Source organism: Urocampus carinirostris, chromosome 6 (genome assembly GCF_059441175.1).
Source record: "Urocampus carinirostris isolate Australia breed hairy pipefish chromosome 6, RoL_Ucar_1.0, whole genome shotgun sequence".
Lineage (NCBI taxonomy): Eukaryota > Metazoa > Chordata > Actinopteri > Syngnathiformes > Syngnathidae > Urocampus > Urocampus carinirostris.
Genome location: NC_142354.1, coordinates 31,199,736 through 31,227,656, shown reverse-complemented (window position 1 = coordinate 31,227,656; position 27,921 = coordinate 31,199,736). Strand labels below are relative to the sequence as shown.

At 38.3% G+C, this 27,921-nt stretch overlaps 1 protein-coding gene across 2 annotated transcripts in view; it reads left to right on the top strand.

Annotated features, from left to right (window-relative positions):
* Nucleotides 1-3,791: 3,791 nt before the first annotated feature.
* Nucleotides 3,792-27,921, top strand: part of tafa4b (TAFA chemokine like family member 4b) — a 48,891-nt gene continuing 24,761 nt past the window's right edge. The window contains exons 1-2 of one of the 2 annotated variants that reach the window (XM_088337223.1): nucleotides 3,792-4,274; nucleotides 25,819-25,930. The gene's annotated coding sequence lies outside the window, so the exon portion shown is untranslated. Of the gene's footprint in view, nucleotides 4,275-25,293; nucleotides 25,328-25,818; nucleotides 25,931-27,921 lie in introns of those variants that run through there. The other variant, XM_088337224.1, reaches the window with a different exon arrangement.

Here is a 27,921-nt window from a genome sequence, read left to right as displayed (position 1 = left end):
ACCCAACTGTGTTGAAAATGTTCCTGTCTCCAAACAGCAATTAAGTGATTATTTAACAAATTATCGATTACTCTGCAACTCTAATTGATTGATTTCCTTTTTATTATAAATGTTCCTTATCTGAATTCCAAGATTCTCAACAATAAATATGATACCAAATGTTATTTTACATATCGATGGTGTTTTATTCAAAATTACGATTTTTTTGTGATATATTGTCATTCTTTAAAAATGAGTGATTTAATAATACTTAGCTATATTTTCACAGATTTTGAAATGGATTAAACAGCAACTATAATTGTGTGAATGCCGTGAACTCCAAGCTTCTCAACAGTAAATATTTTTCCATTTACAAATCGTCTTTGTTTCTCCTAATAATAATTAATTGGTCAATTAAGAAATAATCGATTAATCGATTACAGAGGAGGAGACACCCTGAACTGTTTGCCAGCCAGTAGCAGGGCACACAGGGACAGACAACTCGCCCGCTCATTCACGTCTATGGACAATTTGGACCGACCAATTAACCTGACATGCATGTTTTTGGAATGTGGGAGGAAACTGGAGTGCCCCAAGATAACCCACTCAAGCACGTGGAGAACATGCAAACTCCACACCGGGAGACTGTAGCAGCTTGACTTGAACCCTGGACCTCCGCACCGTAAGGTTGCGCGCTAAAAACTGCTGTGTTGCCTAAATATTATCCCATTGACCGATTATCTTATTTTCTCCCATCATTAATCAATTGATCAACCAACAAATAATGGATTAATCGATCAAAAAAAGAAACTATAATCGTTTGAATGCATTTTGGATTAGAAATTTTCTGAATCTGCTGAATGCAATATTTTTCTATTTACCTGCTATCTTTTTTTATAGGTTTCATTAAAAAACATGATTTTTGTGATCAGTTCATTATTTTCGAAGATAATGATTTTTAAAAAATATATACTCGATAAAACCGGTCTTTCCTTGAGCCAGTTTTCTGATATGATAAAGGCCAAACCAGTAACTTTGGTAAATCAGGGCTAGATGGAATACAATCAATTAATTTGTCATTTAAAAATAGGGAAATTTTAGTTGAATTTCAACTTATTATTTATGTTTTTTGCACAAGTTATAAGCATTTATTTTGCATGAAAACTGATTTGAATTTGAAACGTGAGTTGGGTGGAGCTCATAATCGATTAAAAATCGTAATTCTCGAGATTCACCGATAAAAGTGATAATCCATTTCCTGGCTCAAAACTAAATTATGGATTTCCCATTCCTACAATAATAATTAGAATTAATTTTATGTTTTAAAATACAGGGATTGCAATGAAAACATCTGTATCTATGATAAATTCATTGGCAGATAAATCGAATGTCACACAATAGGTCACTGTGTGGAGCTATCCTTGGTCCTGAAACTCAATTTTTCAGTTTCCAGTAAACACACAGATCGACATTTCTCAGTGAGTTTTTCTGTTTGTAATTTAAAAAAATTAACCCATTACCTCTTCTTACCCCCGCATTTATTAATCGAACGCTCTCGCCGACATGATTGTATGATATCGGATACGCATCACCTAGGCTGGTGAGCGTGCATCGACCTCAGCTCGCTCCTAAACGATCAATCGGCATCAACCCGTGGTGATAATTGTCCAACGGGTCTCTCGGCGCTGAAAGCGAGAGGCGGCCGTCATTAAATCTTGCTCGAGGGCGCTTGATATTTACACCGTTTGGGTATCGATAGCCATGGAATGTGATACAAGTTGGGACGGAAGCGAGGTGGTAAATAAAGTGGTGATGAGGACGAGGAGAAAGTCGCTCAATATGTTTAACAGAGGCACCCTCTAGTAGTACATTGAATAATTATTATTCATGCATGAGGTATTATCTTATTTTAAGTATCGTTCAGTATCGTTTTCCTGTCAAATGTAACCATTTTAACGTTATGTTTTTTAAATCTCAAATACTGGATCATGAAAGTACCACAAGAGAATTGGTTTTACTGTATCAAACAGTTTTCAATATTACTGAAATTACTAGTGTTTTTTTATACTTGACACTTGGTATCATTTTCTGTATCGTTAAGTACAGTTTTTCCACTAAAATTTTGTGAATTTAACGTTAGTTTTATTTTATCATTCTAAATTTGAGTGTTTGCGATACTGGGTATCATACGCTCAAATATCAGCCTGATATCAACACCAGGCACTGATACTCACCATTTCTAAAATGTAGAAGGAGTCTCAAACATTCATGGATTTTTCTGGGCGATAATGTAAGAGAGTTGGCAATACTGGGTATCAAACAGTTCTAAATAGTTTCATGATATTGCTATTGGGTATTAATACTGACCACTTTTAAAATTTAGATCAAGCCTAAAACAGTAATGGAATTTAAATATTTTTTTGTCACAAAAATTTCATAAGACAGTTGGCGATACTGAGTATCAAACAATTTGTAAATCCAGACATCGATACCAGGTATTGATGCTCATTTATTGCAAATTGTAGATGGAGTGTAAAACATTCATGGATTTATTTGTGTGTGTGTGTGTGTGTGTGGTTGAATCATGGACTTTTTATTATGTTTTGAATCGTGAAAGTGACACGAGAGTTGGCGATACTCGTTATCAAACATGTATCCCTTATCGATGCCGGGTAGCACGCACCGATTGGAACTTTTTTTCCCCGATGGAGCCTAAATATTCGTGGAAAGTGCAATAAAAGAGTTGGCGATACCGGGTATCTAACAATTTTGAATATCCGCATGATTTTGATACTGGGTGTCGATACATTTAGATGGCACCTAAAATATTCATAGATTTTTCAGAAGTTCTTTTTTTGTCATGAAAATGCCACAATATATTTGGCAATAAAACCATTTTACATATCAGCTCGATATCCATACCTGGTATTGATTTTCACCCGTTCCAAAATTGCGATGAAGCCTAAAACATTGATGTCTTTGTAGGGTTGTTATCATAGTGCCACAAAAGGGTTGGTAACACTGATTATCAAACACTTTTAATATCAGCCTCATATTGATATCGATATTCGGTGAGTGTAACCCTTTCCATAATTTAGATCACAGGTGTCAAACACTGGAATTGTATTTCTTTCTCTCTCTCTCTCTCTTTTCCACCCCTTTTCTCCCACTCTCTGTCTCTGACTCTTTCACTCTCTGTGTCTCTCTTTTTCTCTTCCTTTGTTGCTCTTTGTCTCTTTCTCTCTCTGTGTCCTTTTAAATTATTTTGCTCTAACTTCCTTTTTTCCTTTTCTCTCTTTTCTCTTTCTCTCTTTTTACCCTTTGTGCTTTCTTTTCTCTTTTCTCTCCTTCTGTCTTTCTATTTCTCTTTGGATTTCTTTCTTCCTCTCCCTTTCTTTTACCCCTCTCTCACGACTTTTTATCTCTTTTGTTTCTTACGCTCTCTCCCTCTCTCTCTTTTTCTTTCTATGACTCACCCTCTCTCCTTTTCCCTCCCTCTTTCTCTTATTTCTTTATCTCTTTTTCTTTCTCTTTAATCTACTAGTGCGGCCCCCGACAGAATGTTTGTTCTATTGTGTGGCCCCCGAGTTAAAATGAGTTTGACATCCCTGATTTAGATGGAGAATGGAAGATTCTTGGATTTTTTTAATAGTGATTTTTGTCCCCCACCCCCACCACACCCCCATTTCACCCGAGTAGTACTTCTCGCAAACTCTATGACATCAGCGGGCAAAAAAAGGAGGGGGGAGGGCGGCCCAGGCTTGTGTTGGAGGGAATAATTATTTGGCATCGGTGTTACTCTTGCAGTGAACTGGGCGGGCACTGTTGCTTTCCTTCCGAATGGGAAAAGGTGGGCGCGTTCGCGCGCGTTTCACTTCTCACGACCGATCGATCCGTGCGTGGCCGGGCGGAGCAAAGGGGAGCGAACCCCCCGCCACTGCACCACTGGACCGAACATCACTCTCCACCGAACTTGTGCGTAGAGTCGGACTGCCAGGAAATTACGCATAAGCGCTGCACGAGCGAGTCTAAAGCGGTTTCCCTCTTTCTTGGTGATGGGACATTGCCGGTTGCTGACATTTGGAGCGCATAGGTGTTACGAGAACTTGGGGCGATCCGAACCGGATCCGTTTTTTTGGTGCTGTGTGCGGGATCTCTTGCCTTCTGTTCTTTTGCGTTTGGGTGTTTCAGAAGCGGGAGATGATTCAACTAAGCGAGGATTTTGAGTGACAACCACTACGGAGATCCCTTCCGGATACTTTCCTACCACGATGGTTTTCTGTTTATGAATTTGGGTGAGTTTATTTTTTTATCACTTTTGTCTGTGACATGACTACATGGCTGATTTCAGTTTCTACTTTATCTCAGTGATACAATACGTTGGTCCTTATTGTATGATAATACATTCATATTACTATATCCGTGTAGATCCCGTGCGTAAAAGCGAAGTGGTGTTCTTTTACGCACAAAATCTACTTCAGATTAAAAGGCACGTGCGCAGCGCTGTGTCCACACAGAATAAGCCAGGAATGAGTTGGTCAGTTTTGATGAAGTGCCTGGGAATGTTCTGGCAGAAAGCAGAAATGGAGCGTGATTTTCGGGGAGAAGTTGTGTGAGGCGACCGAGCCTGTGTCGGAATGAAGGCAGCGATCAAATTCTATTGGAGGGGAATGCGCAGACTCTCTCAGCCTTCGCTCGCTCTATTTCTCTCTGGCCCTCACTCGCTTGACGCTCTCTCTAAATATTTCTTTCTTTCTTTCCCTCTTCCTCTAACCGTATCTTTCTGTTACTCTATATACCTCTATCTTCTCCTCTCACGTTTTATTTCTCTTTCTCCTATGTCTTGACGACTCTCTGGATCTTTGTCTTTATCTCCCCCTCTCTACTTCTACTTACCTCGTGCTCTCTTTCTCTCTCTGCCACTATCCTATCTCTATTCCTCTTTCTATTTCTCACGCTCTCTATCTCTCTCCCCATTTAAGTACCCCTCTTTTCACCACTTTTGCTCTTTTTCTCTCACTCTAAGTCAGCTATCTCTGTATATTTTCTGTCTACCTCTATATACCCCCTTTCTACTCTGTGCCTCTCTTTTTGTCTGTACATCTATGGCTTTCTCTCTTTCCCTTCACTGACTCTTTTTCTGTCTCTACCTCTAGCTAACTCTTTATTTTCAACCTCTGCCTATCTCTTAATCTCCCTTGATGTCTCTCTACCTCTTCCTCTCTAGCTCTGCTTATCTGTCTCTCTCTGTCTCTCTATCTCCTCTTCTCTACTATTTTCTTTCTTTTTCTTTCTTTCTTTCTTTCTTTCTTTCTTTCTTTCTTTCTTTCTTTCTTTCCCTTTCTTTCCCTTTCTTTCCCTTTCTTTCTCTTTCTTTCTTTCTTTCCCTTTCTTTCTTTCCCTTTCTTGTCCCTCCGTATCTCTCTTGTGCTCTCTCTTTCTCTCTCTCTCTCCCTCACCCTCTTCATTTCTCTCCCTCTTCTCTGCTGCATGCTAATGCGCGCTGTCTATATAATTCTGCTGCCCTTCAGCTCACTAGCCCACTTCAATTTGTACTGTATTGAAAGCGAGTAATTACACCCCTCCTTCTATTGTATCAACCTTGCAACACTTCACGGAGAGCCGGTATCATTACGGTGAGAGGTGTGAAGAGGGAATCCGTCCACGGACCTAATTCTCATCGACAGAAACATTAACACAGGAGATGCGCCTAATCCTGGGGAGATTAAGCTATCAAACCCTACCGCGAAGACGCATAAGTGCACTCACATTTATTTATTTTCTTACATTGTACTTTTCAATGGTGTACTTTGTTATTATTCTTTCCATAGAAGAAGAGAGTCTTTTTTATTTATATAATTTTGGGGGCTTGATTCTTTTCAAAGAGTAGACAATAGTGTTTTTAGAAACAACAACAATATTATTCAACTATTTTGAAGTTAATCCAAGATAAAATGAATGGTAAACTGTTTTAAGAATCAGTTTGAAAACGATTTTAATGCAGATGTTGAGTTTGATACCAGTATAGTCAGGCCTGGTTAGTACTCGGATGGAATACCACCTGGCAATACCAAGTGCAGTAAATACGTCATTTGGCGCATGCTTTGCTGCAACAGCACTTACTTTACCCCTCGCTACAATCGAGGACAATGAAATTCCCAAAGGGGACCAAATAAATTGAATTATTATTGTTGTTATCATGAGCACTGATGCCTCGAAACATGACTTGATATCTTTCCGGAATATTTTTACCAAAATAAAGTTGGATATCGGGGACCCCTCTCACCCCCATCATGGACTGTTCACTCTGCTAGCCTCTGGGAAGAGGTACTGCAGTGTGCGGTGCAGGACCACCAGGTTCCGCAGTAGTCTAGTCCCCCTGGCCATTAGACTGTTAAATGGTCAATCTAACATATAGTTAACCTAAATCTAAACGGCTGCTAATCTGACTTTTTGCACTACTGGCAGTTCTTTATAGCTTGCCACTCCTTGCACATTTGCTCTCTGCACTATTGTACTTACAGCGTTATTGTTACAGTGTTAATGTTACTGTTTACCTGACTTGTTAACCTGACTGCCCATTTTGCACATCTGGTTAGCTACTCCTCTTGCACTATCGGCACTATGGTAAAATACTATACGTAGCCATAATACAATACAACTTTTACTTATATATGTACATTCAAGGAAACTGTGCGGGTCAGATGTATCGACATTTCGTTCTGTATACACGTGTACTAGAATGACAATAAAGTAGATCTGAATCTGAATCTGAATCTGAATCTTAATTTAATGATAGCAATATCTCCTCAAGTACTAGCGTTGATAACAGTATCGAAATTAAACACAAGTACAGATTTTACAAAACTTGGCTTGCTTTCAGCCATATTGTTATCATGAGTACCAGGATTTTGGTACTCATGCCTGATACTGACACCTTGTATCAATACAATATACTGTAGAATTTTGTAAGGGCACTTCACTGATGTTCTTCAGCCTTGTGAACGAGAGGTGAGAGAAATGAGCTAGACAGAGATCAAAATAATCTTGGTGAGGTACAAGCCACGACATGAACGTCGCAGTGAGAAAAAAAAACACGATAAAGATGAAGAATCGAAATGGAACTCACACTTGGTCAGAGCATCATCCCGTCTTATTTCGGATCGAGTGAAACTGACTCCAGAAACATACTCTGCGAAATGCATAGAGGAAGAAACGACAGAGAATCGATGCTTGGGCTGGGGTGTGTTTTCTACCGCAACCGCAAAGATCTTAATCATACAGAGGTCGTGACTCCTGGTAGAGAAAGGTCAAAGTTCAGGCCTCTGCTTTGACAGGTAATAAAAACCGCACATCCGGCTTTGGGTGACGAGCTGGGGTTTATTTCCCAAAGCCATCGTGGGCCAGGCGACAAAAACGACACCTGTGCAATGAGGAATGCTTGTAATGCCAGGATTGTTCCATTTGTTGTCACTGTTCACATGATTGTGGTCGGTCTTCGCCCATGGTCGGGCTGTTCCTTGATACCCACTGTCAGAACCAGAATGGAATCAGGACCCAATCGCGTGACGTACTCACACAAGCCTTTTATTTTATGGGAAATGGGGAGTCATGCACGTTAGGAAGCCGGTCTGGCGTGGAAGGACAGGAATCCAGAGACTGACGAGACCGATTCCAATTGCCCGTGTTGATATCGGACAGATGGGGTCGATCCTGGACAGGAAGGGACAGACAGGAATGACAACAAATCAGGATATCGATAACTAACAGGAGAAACTAGACGGGAATGAAAACTGGAGAAAATAATAAACAGGACCAAAATAGTCGGAAACAAAACTGGAACCCGAAATTAAACAGGACAAAAATAAACGGGAACAATACCGGACTGAAGATAGCAACAGGAAACCAGGACCGGGTCAGAACCCACGTCTTGTGGGGCAGAAGTTCGTTTGACGGGCAGACCACTGAAGCATGAGAGCGCTGAGCTTCATATGAACAGAAAGTCAATCTCTCAACGAGCCGCAGCTGGCACCACACGAGCGGGGCCAATTGGGCACCATGGCAAGCGTGACACACACGGGCGGGGCCAATTGGGGACCATGGCAACCATGACACCAGACTCTTTACGGTTGATCTAATTTATGAATCTTAGGAGATTCTTAATAAAAAGAGGGGACTTTTTGAAGTCAAGTCAAGTCAAGTCATTTTTTTTTGTACAGCTCTAAATCACGAAGAGTCTCAAAGGGCTTCACAGATGCTGGTTTAAGATCAGGTAATTGTGTAATTTTGTAACTGTAATCCTGTGCAGTCCTTTGAGACATTTTTGTGATTAAGGGCTATATAAATAAATGTGACTTGACTTGACTTGACTTGACAGATTATTACACTATATTACAAAGACTATTTTTCAGCCGACGAGAAGAGTAGGTTATTCATATGCTATGGAGTAGAAGTGAGTTTTAAGCTTAGATTTAAACATTTCCACTGAGGTTGCAGATCGGATCTCAGTTGGAAGAGCATTCCACAGCACCGGTGCCCGGATGGAGAACGCTCTCGAACCAGCAGAACACTTCTTTGCTCTTGGGATCACCAGAAGACCGGCACTCTCAGATCGTAGGCTTCGGACCGGGACATAGGGGCAAATCAGATCTGAAAGATAAGAGGGAGCAAGTCCATGTATGATTTTGTATAATACTAAGAGAACCTTGAAATCACATCTAAGGCTAACTGGGAGCCAATGCAGGTTAGCCAAAATCGGTGTTATGTGATCGTACTTTTTTGTCCTAGTTAAAAGCCTCGCTGCGGCATTTTGTACCAGCTGAAGAGACTGTGTATTATATATTATGAGATTTTTGTATGATCCTCTCCTGTTCTCCTTGCAAGCTTAAAATTCATCAGTGTCTTCTCTACTTATCAAAAGTATCATTTAAACTATAAATTTAAATGTAAAAAAATATATGATGGGGCAAGTAATTGATAAATTGGCAACAGATAAAATATCAAATGCGTTTAATGATAAATGAGTAATTTTGTTGCCTTTTGGAGTCAAATTTGACCAAATCATCAGAATTTCAGGATTTTAACAGTAAATTTTTGGCCAATATCCTGTTTATCTTTGTCTAGTCTAAATTTGGCACTTGTTAAGATTTATTCAATTTTTATTGCCCCTCAAGATGAACAATCTTTGTAATGATTTAAAACATAATATCCTGACGTCAAAACAAATAATTTCAAAATTTGTTAAATGCGATATTTAAAAATTATAATATGATATTTTTACTTATTTCATGCATTAAGAAAATCTATTTTCTTCAAATACTTAAATCAACCAAAACTCATTTTCAACTTGTTCTTATTAGAAATCGTCAGGGTTAACAGTTATCAGAAAATTCTACTCAAGTATTACAAAATAGACACAAAACATTGAAATTGACCGGTTTCCTTGTGTAAAGTACTAATGGATATTCAAATAATAACTGTATTTCAGATTATATTCATTTGACGTATTTTTCACATGAGCAAAAATACATTTTAAAGGTTTTTTATTTATTCAATCGAAATTCTGATAATTGGGTGTTATCAGAACCCATTTTGTTCTATTTTAGATACAAAATTAGAAGTTATTTAAAAAAAATAATAAAATGACTAAAAATGGACATAGATTACTGATTTTTTTTTACTTATTAGAAATCCTAACATCTAGAAATTATGAGAAAAATGTGCTAATTTAAACATGATTTGCTTTAGACCATAATGGGAAATTCGTCTATTTAAGATATACAATTAAGAATGTTACATTTAATTTATTTTCTTTCTGGAAACATATATAGTAAAATATTCTTCAAATGAATAAAAACTGACTGTTGACAGACAATTTTGCCGGACGTCTAATCAAATAACAGCAACATGATTGGCTGATAGCGACAATGATATCCTATGAAATCTCATTTGCTGGTGTCGAACATTAAAAACAGAATAAACTTATCACATAATGATGGTGGGGGAAAAAAATGGCCAATTGATATTAACGGGGACATGTCCATTCCGTCCATGCTAAAACTATGTCCTTGCCAATACCATGAAATTCCGCCTTATTATTGACCTGGTACCGATACCGATATCAAGCACTGATACTCCCTCATCTCTTGTGTTATCTGTCCCCCAAGGGTAGCAAACTCCTTCTCACCTGCCTCAAGGTGAACCCCTCCCTCCACGGCGACCATGACAAATCTCCCTAAGTGATCGTAATGATTGCAATTGAACAGGCAGCGTCTCCATTTATCACCTTGCCCGCATATGCTGCATACCCCTCCTACACTTGCATGGACCCAGGTGACAATGCATCCCCCTTGTCCCCCCCCCCCCTTTCTCACTGGCAGCCAGATGTGTTCAAAACTGCGGGTGGAAAAACTCTCAGTACGTGGGAGAAAGGTGAGAAAAAAAACACAATTTAAAAACGAAATTCAAGTTAAAAATGACATGGATTTATGCTCGTCACCACATGGTATGAAAATGGTGACAAGTTAAGAAAGGGCCTGTTTCAAACGTCAAGCCAAACCCCCAAAAATATAAAGAAGAGGAGTTTAAATGAGCGCATGTGTAACATAAAGAGCTTGCCAGTGATGACAGTGGCCAGAAGATGGCATCAGCGAGTAAAAAAGTTCCAAATTCCATACAGTACCGTTAAAATTCAAATCCAGGTTTAATACCTTAATCTGGAATCCTAGACCACTTTTAAAACCCTGATCATGACGCTTATTTGGAAATTTTATTTTTAATCCAGTTAAAATCTTTCAGTATAAACCCTAACTTCCACTTAATATTACAATGTTAAACTTATATTGTAATTCAACCTTCTTAAATTCAAATTCAAATCCTGGTTCAAAACCTCAATCTTAAATCCTAAACCATAATTAAAACCCTGATCATGATTTGGCTTCTTAATTTGAATTGTAAAGTTTATTTTAATCCCAATTTAAAACTTTAAATAGAAAGCCTAACTGTGATTTGATATCACAACTTGAAACATCTGTCCAAATCTAACTTTAAATTCAAATTCAAATCCCGGTTTAAAATATTAATCTGAAATCCTACCATAAATTCAAAACCAATAATGATTCTAATCCTTAATCTAAAATAATAATTATATGTCAAAACTTGTAAAATTTGGAACCTTGATCCTCGTATTAAAAAAATCTGTACTTGGACCCTAATTGTAAATGATAATACAATTTTAAAACTCAAATTTTTAACATTATTCATATTTTAAAACCCAATCCCAATTTTGACCAATTTTACATACAATTTTACAACATATTTAATCAGCCAATATTATAATCAGCCAATAATTTGTCTCACATGGAAGCTTTTCTTTTTTTATAATTAATATTCCTCAAATTGAATAATTGGCACAATTAGTTAAGATTTATAACAGTTGCAAGAGTATGATTTTGGTTGTTGTGTAGAAATCCTGTCACCAAACAAATTACTACACCATGATTCTTCCCCCAATTAATTGAAGGTGGGGTGCATCGTTTGAGGTGTCTTTAAAAAAGTTGAAGGTCAAATATAATCTCTATTAAGGATGTGTTAACACTGAGTTCAAGGAGCCCTTTTGCTTCTTTTTCCGTTGAGCCTATCTGCTTTTATTTTACTTTTATCACGCCTGTTCAGGGCAGAACAAACCCCCAAAACGATGAAAAAAGAAGAGTTCCTTCAAGCTCTAAATAAATGCATTACTCTGCTGCCATCTCCTGGCTCAAAGTCATGATTGCTGGTTCAAGTTTTCAAATGACGCACCCCATCTTTAAGAAAATAATACTATTTTAAAATGGGAGGGGACTTTGGGAGCTTGAGGTGAGATTCGGATGGACGTGAGGGGAAAAATCTTCAACAGAGAGGAATATCAGACGGGGGAGGAGGGTGTCATGGGAAAGAGTGAGTTTGCGTAAAGAGGTGGGGAGAAGGTGATGGCTTTGTAATGAAAACAGCAGGCAAGCAGTGATGGAGGGTCCCTCTAGGTGGCTGACTGATGTCAGTCAGTGGTGGGAAGCCACATCCCTTGAGGGGTGGGGGTGCAAGTGTGTGTGTCCGCATGTGTGCGGTGAGGCCACATTCATCAACTTAACATAAATCTAAGCTTAAAATAACCTTTTAAGTAATCCTCCATCTGTTTATTTGTTATGGAGAGGTGGGGGCGTGTGAGACCTTGTAGGAGTGAGACTTGTTTTGTTGAGGGTCATCACAGTTAGAAAAAAATTCCTTTGCCACACAACTGCATTTTAAATGTTTTCATAAAAAAATAGCAATTACTCGTTTATCGCGGTTGATGGGTACCAGAACTCCCGCTATATGTGAAAATCCATAAAGTAGCCCCTCATTTTTCACATCCACTTTGCTTGTAGCAATAGTTGAATGGAGATAATGGATCAGGGCCATATAGCACACCCATCACCCTGGGCAGGCCATAGGAGGCTAGTCCCCCCCACATTATAGGCCTGTGCCCCCAACTGACAGCCTGATCACAGTTTTTTAGTGGATGATAATAATTTAAAAAACGACAAACGTGCAAAAGTGGACGATGATAGTCAAAATAAGAAAACGGCATCTTATTGAATTTTCCTGTGCATTTGTGCAATATTAAAACAGAATGAACGTATCAGCAGGCCACAATGGCACGCTTAAACTGATTTTATCCCGCAGTTTTTTTAACTTGTGTTTTTCAGTTTGGACCAGCAATTTCTAAGGAAAAAAGTATAGTAATATATTTATCAAAACATGAAAAAATTATCTGCTAACAGAAAAACCTTCTTTCCCATCTTTTAGGTTGGGATTTTACCCAAAAATATTTCCCTAAAATATTTAACACACCTTTATGCACTTTAATGCAGACTTGTTTAAGAAAACTATAAAGTAAAAGAAGAAAAAGGAAATAAGGTTTCACTTTAAATATAATTTATTTTTTATTTTGCAGTTTTTAAGGACAATATAGTTAAAAATTAAGTTAAAAAAATCATTACATAAGCAAAATTAGTTGAAAACAAATATATATTTTTTATGGAAATATTTTCCTGTTTTTTTCCATCTTTGTCAATTTTTTAACAGAATTGTTTTTAGTTTAGAATGTTAAGTATAAAGAAATAATGAAAATGTATACACTTAAAGGTGGGGGCGTAGTTTCAGGTGTCCTTAAGAAGTTGAAAGTTAAATATTTTTCTTTATTAAGGATGTGTCAACAATGCTCAACTGAGTTCAAAGAGCTTTTATGCTTTATTTTACATTGCGCTTCCATCCATTATATCCGCCGCTTATCCTCAGTAGGGTCGCTTATCCTCAGTAGGGTCGCGGGGGTGCTGGAGCCCATCCGAGCTATCTTCGGGCAGTGGGCAGAGGGACACCCTGATTTGGTTGCCAGCCAGTCGCAGGGCACACAGAAACAGACAACCATTCATTCGCTCATTTCACGCTTAGGGACCGGCGAATTAACCTGACATGCATGTTTTTGGAATGAGGGAGGAAACCCACACAAGCACCGGGGGAACATGCAAACTTTGCACAGGAAGGCCGTTAGCTGGAATTAAACCCATGATCCCATTCCACTTATCTGGTTCTATTTTACTTTTATCTGGCCTGTTCGGGGTGGAACAAACCCCCCAAAAGTTGAACAAACTAAGAAATGACTGCAAAACTTGTTACTCTGCTGCCATCTATTGGCTTAAAGTCATGAATGCAGGCTTACATTTTCAAAAGACGCACCCCACCTTTAAGAAAATAATACTATTTTAAAATGGGAGAGGACTTCAGGGGCTTGAGAGGAGATTACGATGGATGTGAGGGGAAAAATCTTCAACAGAGAGGAATATAGGAAACAATTACGCAAAATTATCTGCCAGCAGAAAAATACATTATTGATTTATCTGTGTATTATTTGTTATTGCAATATCCGTTGCAGTCTGGTCATTCTGGAAGGGCGATTACTTCATATGCGGTCCCTTCTCAAGGTTTCTTCATATTTTTTAGTTTTTCTTTGCCTTCATGTAGGTTTTAGATCAGGGGATGGTGTAATAATAGTCTGTGGTTTGCAATAATCTCTGGTCTGTGCAGCCCTTGAAGGCTCTTTGTGATTAAGGGCTATACAAATAAACATTACTTGACTTAACTAAAAAAAGTCCTTAGATTTTAAACTGGATTTGTTGCAGTTTAGGTTTGAAAGTATTTTGAGGGGAAACAATTAAAATGCTACTTTTGAATAATTACCAAAATCATTTGAAAAATAAATTTTTACTTTGAAATATACTTAAATTATGTGATAGTAGAATTTTTTGTTTATATCATTTTTTTTTCATTTTGTAATTAAAAAAAACACTCATAATTTTAACAGGACGGACAATATTAAGGTAAACAATATATTTAAAAAGAATATAAAAAATGTCATACTTTGAATGTGGTTTTTATATATACAGTATATATATATATATATATATTTTTTTTAATTTTTGTACTGTAGTACACCCCGAAAACAATTATAACCCTGGCGTACAAGATTGAGAGCAGGTTAGAGGTCTCAGCGGTCTCAAGAACAGAGTGTCACGCTCGGGAGAGCCCTGGACAAATGAATTCACTTATCGACACGCTACTGACACGTCTCAGTGACTTCGTAAAATGAACAATTGATCAGGCTTCCTTTCGCTATCTTATTCTCTCTCCATCATTCTGACCTCTTTCTCTTCACCGCTGTTCCAGCAAACTGACAACTGACTTGTCCTTTTCTCTTCCTCTTCCATGCCGTCTCCGTCAAGTTCGCATTTTCTTTCGGCCTTTGGGTTTGACAAGCGCGCCACATCCGGTCGTCGATACGGTTATGTGCATTCGTGCGAGCTCATCATTAGCAGCGCAGCGGATTGCTATAATTGAGTTGTGGAGGAGAAATAGAAATAATTGTTTTAGTATACATGCAGAATTATTTGATTTGATCTAATGTAATTATATTTTTTACAGGCAGCACGGCGGCGCAGTGGTTAGCGCGTGTGCGGCACAGTTCTGAGGTCGTGAGATCAAACCTCCTGAGTGGAGTTTGCATGTTCTTCCTGTGCTTGCGTGGGTTTCCTCCGGGCACTCCGGTTTCCACCCACATTCCAAAAACATGCATATTAGGTTAATTGGCCGGTCCAAATTGTCCCTAGGTGTGAATGAGCGAGCGAATTGTCTGTCCCTGTGTGCCCTGCTACTGGCTGGCAACCAGTTCAGAGTGTCCCCTGCCCATTGCCCGAAGATAGCTGGGATGGGCTCCAGCACCCCCGCGACCCTACTGAGGATAAGCGGTGCAGATAATGGATAGATAATGGATATTTTTTACAATGTCTTCTTCTAAAGCAGGGCTCACGTGGGACCAGGTAGCCCCCAAAGAACACTTCAGTAGCCTATGGACCGGTTCTGAAAATAGTGTAGCTCACTAGTGACAGGTCAATGTGGTTTTCTTGGAAATTGCTCTCTAATTAGCTTGAGAAATCATGACCTGATCATTTTCTTACGATACATGAGCAATTCATTCAAGGTTCTTTTTAAAATCAGCCTATAATTTATACATGTAAATCACCCAGTCCCCTTGTACAAGCGGATTTTTTAGTGGTTGAGAGACCCTATTTTAAGCCTACTTAGAATAATTACAACCTGTTAATAACTCAGTGACAAAATATTAATAACACGACAACAAAAAATGCTTGGGATAATAGGGGTTAATCACCAGACCTGTACCCAATAGAGCAGGTGTGGGGCAACTTTTTGACCCAAAGAGTAAAAAACAAAAATATTCAGAATTTGTTTTTTGAATGAGCCACATTGAACATTTTAAGACAAAATACAACAAAACCGCCAAACATGCTTGCAAAGGTTTAAACTTGAGACTGTATTAGGATAAAGAAAAGAGCACACTCTGAGTCAGAAATGAGCTTTTTGATAGCCCTTCCATCGGAAGCGTGTGCTTCCAAGATCTGTTTCCAAGTTTGGCTCAGGATGGAACCACACTCCCTAGAGATTCATTTATTAAAACATTCAGGCATAGAATAACACATCTGATTGGCTTAAGCAAGGTCACATGAATACAAGAAACAAATCTGATTGGTTTAGAGAGAAATCACACATTTAAATGACGTGAATAATGCATGTCGTGAGATGCTGTGTAAGCATTATAAATGAGCAGTACGAAAAGTGAAACTTACTAACACAAAAGTTACAAGTTGTTGAGTTATTGTTTTTGTTCTGTTTTTTTATTTTGGTGTTCCAATAAAGTTTTCATTCATTCATTCATACAATGCGTCACTGTGAAAATAAAAGGAAGATGGGGAGGCAAGCTCTTGAGCAGACTTCCCGGCACTAAAGTGAAGGCCATCTTGAATAATAGTTGGAGGGCCCCAAGAGGATACATTTGTTGCAAAAATACAAAAAGCACCTGGATATAATCTTTGGCCTCGTTAAGATACTTTTAAGGATACAAGCATACAAAGGCATATATAAACTTTAATTAAACAATAATTTATTTTACACCGCTCTCTAGACAAAACCTTTTTTTTCAGCATGTTTTATTTCGTTCCGTGATGTTTGATGATTTGATCAAATCTATGATATAATAATAATGTCAGATCTTGTGTCCCAGATCAATATAAATATATCACTTATAATTTTTCTCCCTCCTCTAGAGTGTTGAGGCTCATTTTGGTCCAAAATAGTGGTTTCAAAACAAGGTGCAAGCAAAATTCGAGAAATTCCAAAAGCTTCATCTACCTTTTTGTAACATTGTCACGGCCAGAACAGAAGCAGCACCCAGATGCGTGACGTTACCCACAAGTTTATTTAAATATAGAGGAAAGGCAGCGCCAGCGATCCGGTGCTCGCTGGACGAGGGAAGAAAGCCGCTCACGGGATCGGAGCATGTTCTGAATGTGGAAGTGGATCTTCCGGGGCGGAAGATTGTAGCGTAGTTAGACCGAAAAACAGGTCGTTAGCCGGGACGGAAGATCAGAACGTGGTCGAAATAAAAAAAAACGGGTCGTTAGCCGGGACGGGAGATCAAAACATGATCGGGGTCAAAAAACGGGTCGTAGCAGGAGACAAACGGGGAAATCAGGAACGGATGAGTGGAAAACGGGTGGCAAAACGAGAGTCAAAAATGTTTGCCTTGTGAAAACAGAGGTTCGCTGACTGACTGACAAAGGGCTAGTGAGAGCCCTGAGCTTAAATAGGAGGGGGAACCAATCAGGTAACCAGCAGCAGCTGGCGCCAAACGAACGGGCACAGGTGAGTGCAATGACTAATCATGACACGCATTGTATATGTTGCATCCGTCATGGCACCGAATCGCCATCGGAAGTGAAATGCGACTCCTATCTCGTGTCGTTTCAGCGTTTTATTTTCATGTTGTCAAAATGGCCCGTTCCTCAGTCAGACGTGTACATCCCTCAGGGCTGGGCGTCGCCTCCTGAATCAATTCAGCGGTTAAGTTGAGGTGCTGAGGAGTTATTTAGGATCTGGTACCACTAATGTCACACACTGCTCCCTGTCAATGTTGAGGTTCAGCACGTCTCAGAAGATAATTTTTTACACCGAAAGACAACGGTGACGAGATTGTGAAGGTGCTGTATCTGAGTCAAATCCGGAGGCCTCTTCTTCTACTGGTAAATATGGAAACCAGTACTGTCTGTCTCACGTGAGGGAGCAAACCCTTACCTGAAATAAACGGCCAGGAGAGGGATGGCCACCACCAGGCTCTACTTGCCGCATCGTAGGAAGTGGTGCCCCTACGACTCTGGCAGTTAAGGGATCCCTGAACGGTGATATGTAGTACATGGCATGTCAAGAAATAAACACTAAATATGTGTCCTAAACCGCCCGTCCATCGAGGATTTGTGCTTGTCACGTTCACCCGAGCACGTATTACCCGTCTTTTAATAACCTCTCCATTGGGCCCCGGAGAGGACACAGATCAGATGTAAGCCGGTGTTTGTTTTACGGCTCGGGAAAGAAAAAAGAGAAAAAAATCGGACGCTCACCGGCTAATAAACGGCGGCGGGCAGACAACCACGAGGGCCGAGGCGGCCCGGTTCGAAGCTTTCCTCTTTACACGTTTGTCGATTAAAGCTCAGACGGGCGAAGTTGGTCCGCATATATCACAAGCAGCTCTTTTCCAACAGGCAGGGCGGACGCCTGCCTCGTAAATCCGCCGCACTCTAATAAAGCAATAAAGGCCCTTTAAATGTCAGTGTCCCTCTACGCTGCCTGATGGATGGAAAGGTGGCAAGCAGAAAAGAGACGTGATGAGGTGACGACGGCGTTTCTTCTCCATTTAAAGTTTGAAACGGGCTCCTGAAACTGCGACTCTTTTGTGAAAAAAAAAAAAATCCCCAAAATTCAACCCATTTTTGCAAACCCTAGCCCAAATTCTAAACAATCATTATTATTCCAAATCCTTGTTCGAAATTCAACATTTAAAACCAAAGCCAGGCTTAAAAAGGAAAACTCCAATTAAAAATAACTCAAATCAAACTGAATCAAAAAGTCTTTTTGAATTACTGTAAATATTACCCTACTTTTGAACGGAACTAAAAATCTAGATTTAAATTCTTAGCCCTGCCTAAAAACACTGATTTAACAATTGAACTCAGATCCCAGTACCCACCTAGAAATTATATTTAAGATTTTGAGAGCCACTCTTGAAACTGCAACTCTTTTATGAAGATAAAAAAGCAAAACCTGGATTATAGGCGCCCTGCGACTTGCTGGAAACCAGTTAAGGGTGTCCCCTACCCACTGCCCCAAGGACAGCTGAGATGGGCTCCAGCACCCCCCAAGGCCCTACTGAGGATAAACGGTGCAGATAATGGATGGATGGATGGATTACAGCCGCTTTTCAACCATAAGCCAAGTTTGAAAAACTCATTTGAATTCCAGATCCTGGTTAAAAAAAAAAAAATCTAAGAATGTACTCCAAGTCAAAAAACTCCAATTCAAACTTAATCAAAATTCGTTTTGAATTTAGTTGAAACCTTATTTTAAAATCCTGACATTATTCTAAAATGCAACTTTAGATTCTTAATCATAATTTAAAACTCATTTTTAAACCCAGATCACAATTTAAACACCTAGTTTGAGATTTAAATCCTGGTTTAGAACCCCAGTTAGTCAATTTAAAAACAGTTAGTGTTCATTTGAATTCCAAATCATGGATCAAAAGTTCCAATCCAAAACCCTATTTTAAAACCTTAACATTAATTCAAAATCATAATTCTAATCCCTAACCCCAAATAAAACACAAATTTGAAAATATTACAACCCAGATAATAGTGTAGCTTTCTAGTTTGAAATTCCAATCCTCATTGCTCCAGTATCCAGTATCGATCCCATCTGTTTCGTCTTGTCCGGTATCTGCTCGTGTATCCTGTATCTGCTATCAATCCTGTCTTTCCTGTCCGGTTTCAATCTTGTCTGCCTCTGGCTTCCTGTTTTCCCGCGCCTGACTTCTGTCTCATTTCTTCCACCCAGCGATCGCCGAATCACTGGCGTTTGTGTTCACGCGCATGACTGCCCCATTCCCGTAAAATAAAGCTTGTGTGAAAATGTTACGCGTTTGGGTCCTCTGGCTGTTCGGGTTCTGTCACCTAAATTAAACCCCTAATTTCAGATAATAAATGTATTTTCAAATGGTAATTTACAACCATAACTGTAATTCAAACCCAATCCTCTCAGACCAAAAATATTAATCTCACTTTAAGACTAAAACCCTAACAGTTGTTTGAAATCTAAATTTTAAAACCCAATTTAACCTCCCTAATTAAAATAGAAATCCCGGTTCAAAACCTTTATCTTGAATCCTAATCCAAATGTAAAACCCCGATCGTGATTTCGACCTTACATTTATTATCATTGAAAAAAAAAAGTATTCTTAATCTTACTCATAGTTTGACACATGAATCATAATTTGGACACCAATCTAAGATGCTAATCCCAATCTAAAATTTTTAAATCTAAAACTTTAAAAGTCCCAATTCAAAATACCAATCCTAATACAACCTCTCGTAATTAAAATACAAATCTCGGTATAAAACCGTAATCTAAGATCTTAATGAAGCATTTCAAACCCAATCATGACTTGGACCCTTAAATTGAGATGACAATTCTATTTGAAAACCTAAGCTTTTGACCTCAGACATAGTTTGAAACCCCGATCATAAATTTGATCATAATTTAAAGTACTATTCCCATTCTAAAACTTTTACTTTGTAACCTTGGTCACACTTTTAAACACCAATTACAATTTAGACTGTGATTCAAGATACTAATATGATTTCTAAACTGTAACATTAACTGTAATTTAAAATGTATTACTCTAGTGGTGATTTCTAAAGAGGCATAGAAAATGGGATTATACTATCAAATATCCCACAGATTGTTTTATGTTGTCAATTACTGTAACTATCCAATGAGTTGTGTTATATGAAAGCTTTTCCATGCAACAATATAATCGTTTTACTGCGTAGAAATTCCTCCACTGAAATTCACACATCAGTCCTTTGGGCTTTGTTCTCTAGCAGGTTTCATTTCTCGTTATATTTTAAGCTAAATTGAAAAACATGTTGTTTGACTGTGAGAAGCTTTTTTTTTTTTTGGCGGCTTAATCAGCGGTGTGAGAATCAGATGGCTGGTAAACTAACTTGTGAACAGCTGTCCTTCTTACCGAGTTATTATTTGTCTACAGATGTTGGTGTCCCGGAGCTCCAACAAAAACCTGTGAGCATAATCTTGTTTTTGTGGTTTTACTGCAGGGATGCATGTGCACAGAGGGAAAAGAAAGATGTTTTTGTGCATTCTGTAGGTGCATTTCCTAAAAAAAAGGATTTAATTGGTAAAAAAGTATTGTGGAGCGGTTTAAATCCAGGCTTAAAACACACTTCTATTCTATAAATTATGACTGACCTATATATCCTGTTGACAATATCTGTGTATTATTTGTTATTACAACATCCATTCCTGGTCATCCTGGAAGGGGGATTACCTCATGTGCGATCCCTTCTCAAGGTTTCGTAATTTTCCTCATGTTGAGGTTTTTGAGTGTTCCCTTGCCCTCATGTAGGTTTTAGATCAGGGGATGGTGTAATAACAGTCTGTGGTTAGCAAAAATCTGTGGTCTGTGCAGCCCTTTGAGACTCTTTGTAATTAAAAGCTATACAAATAAACATGACTTGGCTTGACATGTATTATTTTCTTCAAGTAAAAACGTTCCTTATTTTTTTATTATATGATCATTATTGTAATTAATAAACATGTATGTTTTATTTCAATTTGTATTTTCTTTCCGTTGTCATTTTTCGATAATACTTGTTGCATGTTTAAAAATGTTTTTTATGTTTATATATTAAAAAGATAAAATAACATTTTATGCATTTTATTTTTTTTAATTTTTAATTTAAAAAATGTCTTGTTTTTTGAGCAGTAGCTCAGGAGGTAGAGCGCTCATCTTGGGATCAAGAGATCGCAGTTCGAATCCTGGCTCCTCCGTGTTACATGTCAAAGTGTCCTTGGGTAAGACACTGAACCCTTAATACCCCCAATAAGCAGGTTAGCGCCTTACATGGCTGCAAGGCCGCTATTGGGAAATGTGAAGCACATTGTAAAGCGCTTTGGGAAGTCTTCCTTGACTTGAAAAGCGCTATATAAATGCAGATCATTTCATTTCATTTTCATTTCATTTATATCTAATTCAATGTTTGTTTCTTATTATTTTTTGTATACTTCAATATATTTTGTAATTAAAATAATACACTTTTTTATATTTAAAATTGTGTTCTTGTGTTTTTTATGTAATATATGATTTATTTGCACCTTCTTTTTTTTAACATTTAAATAAATGATTTTTGTAATCAAATATAAATGTTATTTTATTTTATATTTTTTGCTTTTGTGCACACCATCGATGGTCAAGATTTCTCTCTCTCTCTTTCTCTCTCTTTTATATATGTGTATATATATATACATATATATATATATATATATATATATATATATATATATATATATATATATATATATATATATATATATATATATATATATATATATATATATATATATATATATGAACTTGGGTTTAAATTTAATTGGTAAGTCAACTAGTGTCAGTTTCTAAAAAGCCAAAAGGGCAGGGCATGTTGCACCACCTTGTGTCTCATTATGCACAACATTGCTGTTCTAGATCCATTCTTTTCTTTTATTTGTTTGTATAAATGATAAGTTTGAACTTTAGTAGACACTCCAAATTATAAGTGAAAAAAATAAATGGATTTTGAAATACCCAGGAGAAGCCCTCAGATATGAAAATCCAACCTGTTCTAAAGGCCCTCCCCTGAGCCCCTTCTTTTTAGAACATACCCTAGGTTACAAAAACAGATCCACCCTTAAAGTGTGGAAAACGACGAACAGCAAACGTGATTGGCCAATCGCGACAACGATGTAATAGCCAAAACAAGAAACAACAGTGCACAGTTTTAGTCAAAATAAGGAACTCATTTCCAGGTATTCACAATAAATTTCTATTCACATTTCAAGTCACGTCTATTTTTACAAACCCTTAACCACAAAATGTCTTGAAGGACTGTACAGTTACAATTACACCCTCCCCTGATCTAAGACCAACAGGCGGGCAAGGAAAATCTCAAGACCTCAGCACGAGGAAAATAAAAAACCTTGAGAAGGGGCCTCTAAAGTGGGAATCCCCCTCCTCAATGCATTTTCTATGTCAAAGTCCATCAGTGGCAGATTGTAAAAGGACACAAGGCCGGGACATCTTGCACCACCTAGTGTCTCTTTGTGCACGTCAAGAATTGTTTTTTTTCCCTATATTTTTCTTTTTTAATTGACACAAGCGTTGGTTTGAATCCATTAATAAGATAAAGCTCTGTCAGTAGCAGTATAAGAATCCCAATTATTTGTAGGTAGCTTTTATTGGCGGATTAGCTCTCTCCAAGGTATGTTTGAATTCACACACGACACGCACGTTTTTAATGAGAGCATCAGAGAACAAACCTGATCAAAATTCACACCGGGGCCTCTCTTTGAAAAGAGAATAAGAAATTGGCTAGAGCGCTTCCATGCGGCATGCCTAATCACTCACACGAGCGCCTGGAATATTTGCTCAAAACGCACGACGTACAGTAGAAAACGTGCAAATTGAGAAAAACTGGGAAGCGAAAGACATGTCGATAGAGCGAAGCTTTGCAGCTTTTTCGAGGGGACAAAGTAGAGAAATTTTCTAGATTTTAAATTCAAACACATGGTGAATGCAAAGTGTGACCGTGTTTCGACTACAAGGCAAAGGTGAAAACGAAATAACTCTCTGCAAACAAGCAGATTGCTTTGGGTACTTACCTGCTCAGAAGGTATACAAATAAAATGTGTTTTGAAGATAATATTTATTATATACAGTATATATATATATATTATGTCAATTCATTAATCTGGCTTGTATGCAGGTTTGGCGGGTAACGGAATACATGTAACGGCGTTGTTTCTTTCGGATTCAGTAATGTTACTGTATTCCATTAAGGTTACAGAAAAATAGATGTACTCACATGACAGGTACATTAGTTAAGATAAGGATTACTTTGTAGGATTACAATTTTATTCAAAGCGTATTTATGTCAGGGGCCAATGATAAAATGTGGCATGCGTTAATTTACTTGTTCGCATTAGCTTTGTTTGCATGTTGTTTATTACATTCGATGTGAGGGTTCGCTAAATTCTCTCTCTCTCTCTCTCTCTCTCTCTCTCTCTCTCTCTCTCTCTCTCTCTCTCTCTCTCTCTCTCTCTCTCTCTCTCTCTCTCTCTCTCTCTCTGTATCCCTCTCACCCTCTGTGTATCTCTCTACATCTTTCTCTCTCTGCATCTCTCCCTCTCTGTATCTCTCTCGGTCTCTCTCTGTCTCTCTGTCTCTCTCTCTCTCTCTCTCTCTCTGTATCCCTTTCACCCTCTTTGTATCTCTCTCTCTACATCTCTCTCTCTCTCCCTTTCTCTCTGTATCTCTCTCTCTCTCTCTCTGCATCTGCCCCTCTCGTTGCGTATCTCTCTCTCTCTGTATATCTCTTCCTGTATCTCTCTCTCTCTCTCTCTCTCTCTCTCTCTCTCTCTCTCTCTCTCTCTCTCTCTCTCTGCATCTCTGTCTATCTGTATTTCTCTCTCTCACTCTCATTCTTCCTCTCTCTGTGTATATTTCTCTGTATCTTCCTTTCACTGTGTGTCTCTCTCATCATCTCTCTCTGTATCTTCCTCTTTCCCTCTTTCTGCGTATTCTCTTCTCTCTCTCTCTCTCTCTCTCTCCCTCTCTCTCTCCCCTCTCTCCCTTTTTATATATATACCGTATACGTTAGACCAGGGGTGGCCAACCTGGTACTCGAGACCTGCATATCCTCCATGTTTTTGGAGTTTCTCTGCTCAAACACTGGTAATTTAATCACCTGGATCATCATCAAGCTCCCACAAAGTTTGCTAATGAGCTGAAATTTTGGTTCACCTTAGTTGGAGAAGAAAACCCTCCAAAACATGCACAACATGCGGCTCTCGAGGACCAGGTTGGCCACCCCTGCGTTAGACTATATACAAATGTGAAATGATTATATTGTTGATAAAATAATACTTTATCTATCCTTACACCTATCTATCTATCTATCTATCTATCTATCTATCTATCTATCTATCTATCTATCTATCTATCTATCTATCTATCTATCTATCTATCTATCTATCTATCTATCTATCTATCTATCTATCTATCTATCTATCTATCTATCTATCTATCTATCTATCTATCTATCTATCTATCTATCTATCTATCTATCTATCTATCTATCTATCTATCTATCTTTCTGAGCAATTACAGTCTCCGACGTAGTTCTGTTTATGACCGCTAGAGGTCAGTGACGCAACGCGGACTGCACACGTTCGGCTCCTTTTGGAGTTGAATCTTAACGAGGCGTGTTGAATAATAAAGACTTAAAAGAAGAAAGGGGGAGTTTATTTCGTCATTAATGCAAATAAATTGTCTTTCATTTTCCGAGTTAGTCGCTTTGTAAAATGAGTTGTATTGACGAGAATTACTCCAATTTCTAGTCACCTTGCAAAAACACAGGTGCTTGCAACAGTGCGCCCACGCGTGTGCAAACAGCCCCAGATGTGTTCAAGTGATGAGAATTGCATCATCATCATCTGGAGTTTGGGTGGCCCACTGGGGGAATTTTTGCTGTTGTTTTTAATAAAGATTTAAATCAACGCATGGAAGATCGCTTGTCATGGGACCAAGAGGTTGCAGGTTTGATTCCCAGCTCCCCCGAGTCAAATGTTGGATTGTCCTTGGGCAAGACACTGAATCCCTCATAATCAGCTAGTTAGTTACCTTGCATGGCTGACACCGCTACTGGTGTGTGAGTGTGTGTGTGAATGGGTAAGTGTGAAGAACATTGTAAAGCGCTTTTGGAAATCTTCAGTGCCGAGAAAAGCGCTATGTAAACGCAGACCATTTATATTTACATTACATATCAATGATCGTGTAGTTGTGTAAGTGCTATCCATGTGTGTTTCTGGGACCGAGTGAAACCATTCTAATGGAGGGAGTGGGGATCACATTGAGCCGGGGGGTAGGCGAAACATTGTAAACAATGGATCTGACAGAATACAGACCTTCACATATCCACCCTAGTGGGAGTGTGTGTGTATTTTTTTTATTTTTCTATTGAAGGCGGCTGAGGGGGCTTTGGGCACAAGACCCCCCTGACCCTTTGTCTTTGTGTTCACTGGTTCTAGAGGTTTCTTCTGCTTGAGGGGGAACATTGAGAGGCCAGATCAAGCGTGAACGGATGCAGTCATGGCCCGCCACTCTTAGAGAGGCTACGCAGTCCCACTGACCAATAAAAAGGTATCAAAATTTGTTTCACTTTTTTTCCAGCTCAAACTGAGCATGGTACATGTAAAACACTTTGAAAACGTGCAGCCATGCGTTTTATTTTTATCTTTCAGGATAACCAAATTACTTCCCACCTTTTCATTCAGTTTAGAACTGAGGATAACTACCCACAATGCCTTTATCTTTATTCAGTAGAAAACAAGCAAATTACTTGCCACAATGCCTTTCTCTTGATTCTATTCAGAATAACAGAATTACTTCCCACTATGCCTTTCTATTGTTTCAGTTCAGAATCTCACGTGCTCCATATAGACTTTGCGAGTCGATGATACCGTACTGTATTTCAGCAATCACCAACCTTTTTTGTACCACGGACCGGCTTAATGTCTGACATTATTCTCGTGACATGGCCCAATAATAACATCAACAATTTGCACCAGTCACTAAAAATAGTTTGATGATGAGATAAACCTGGCGCCTTTTTTGTGTGTTGTCTGTATCCGAGTTAGGTTAGTAAATTGCATTCGATGTAACCCTAGTCAGGATCCAGGTTCGATTCCCATTGCGGAAAATGCCATGCAATTGTGACTAGTGACATATTCCAACAGATCAATCAATGCACAAACGTCCGGTGCGCCTTATATATGGAAATAAAAGATCAGCGCGCCTTATAATCAATTCTCTGCGCCCTATAGTATGGAAAATACAGTAGATTAAAAAAAGGGGTTACCTATGCTTTATGAGATATTGATTGTTTTAATCATTTATGATTTTAGTAAAATGTTGCAATCGACTGGCCAGAGATATATTTTGTCACTTTTTATATTTGCCATATGTACTGAAGATAATACGACCGATGAATTGGTTGCTGATTAATCAGCTTCTCTAAATATTGACCAAAAAACAGTCAGCCAAATGACAGAATGTTTCCCCTTTAAAGCAATAGTCTTCAACCTTCACACTGCGTATGGATAGATAAATACATAAGTAAACAAGTAGATAACAAACCAAAAATGTATTGTATATCCATAAAGACTCTGCAACTGTGTATTTTACTTCGGCCAATTTTGTAGACATTTTGAAAGAGTGACTTCTCTTTCGGGAAGACAATCAATAATCATGCTAAAAAATGTATCCCAGGTTGCATTTTAGCACTTTCTTTTTTGGCTCTGATATGAATACACCCTCGGAAAATGGCATACAATTACTTGGGGAATTTCATTGGCAAACCAATGTGTCAATCATCATTTGAATCGTTTACTACTGGCTAAACATACACAGAGCTAAAGGTGAAGATCTCTGTTTTATCAACAGGCCTGTATAGGCTAACGCAGGTTGTGGACCGTGAAAAAAAAGCCTGCTTTTGGTCTGGAGTCGTGTCAATTAAAAAGTCAGAGGCTAAACGGAAATTATTGGGTGAGACGAACCCGTTACAACAAGGAAGCAGAAATGCTTTTAGGCGTATTTTTTTTCTTGGAGTAAATATTTTAAATGGTTTGATTCTATGGACACTCGTGGATGTAATGAGTCCATACTTGCAGGGGATTTTATAATCAGCTGACTAAAAGGGAACATAATTGGTGAGTAATTACGGTTTTATAGTTTTTGGGTATCTTGTTTCAGACCGATCAGAATGTTTCTGTGATGAATATATTTTGAAATGGTCATCATATCTTGAATCCAGAGAGATTAAGCTTCCCAATAATATGTAGCGTGACATATTTCAGTAATTGGTGTCATAGTAGAGACACATTTTTGTGTTAAGGAGCAGTGAAGTAAATTGAAAATTGTTCTCTAATTTTGATCTCCAGTGTATATAAATTTTTTTACATTAAATTATTTTTTTTAATTTGATAGGGAAAGTAAAATGAGAAAAAAAATCACCTACCACCTAACATATTTTTAAATATGGACAAATATAAGCATTGTCCCTTATTTTACTGTCTTGAACCGTAACAGGGGGAGAACCCAAATGCGTGACGTTTCTCACACAAGCTTTTATT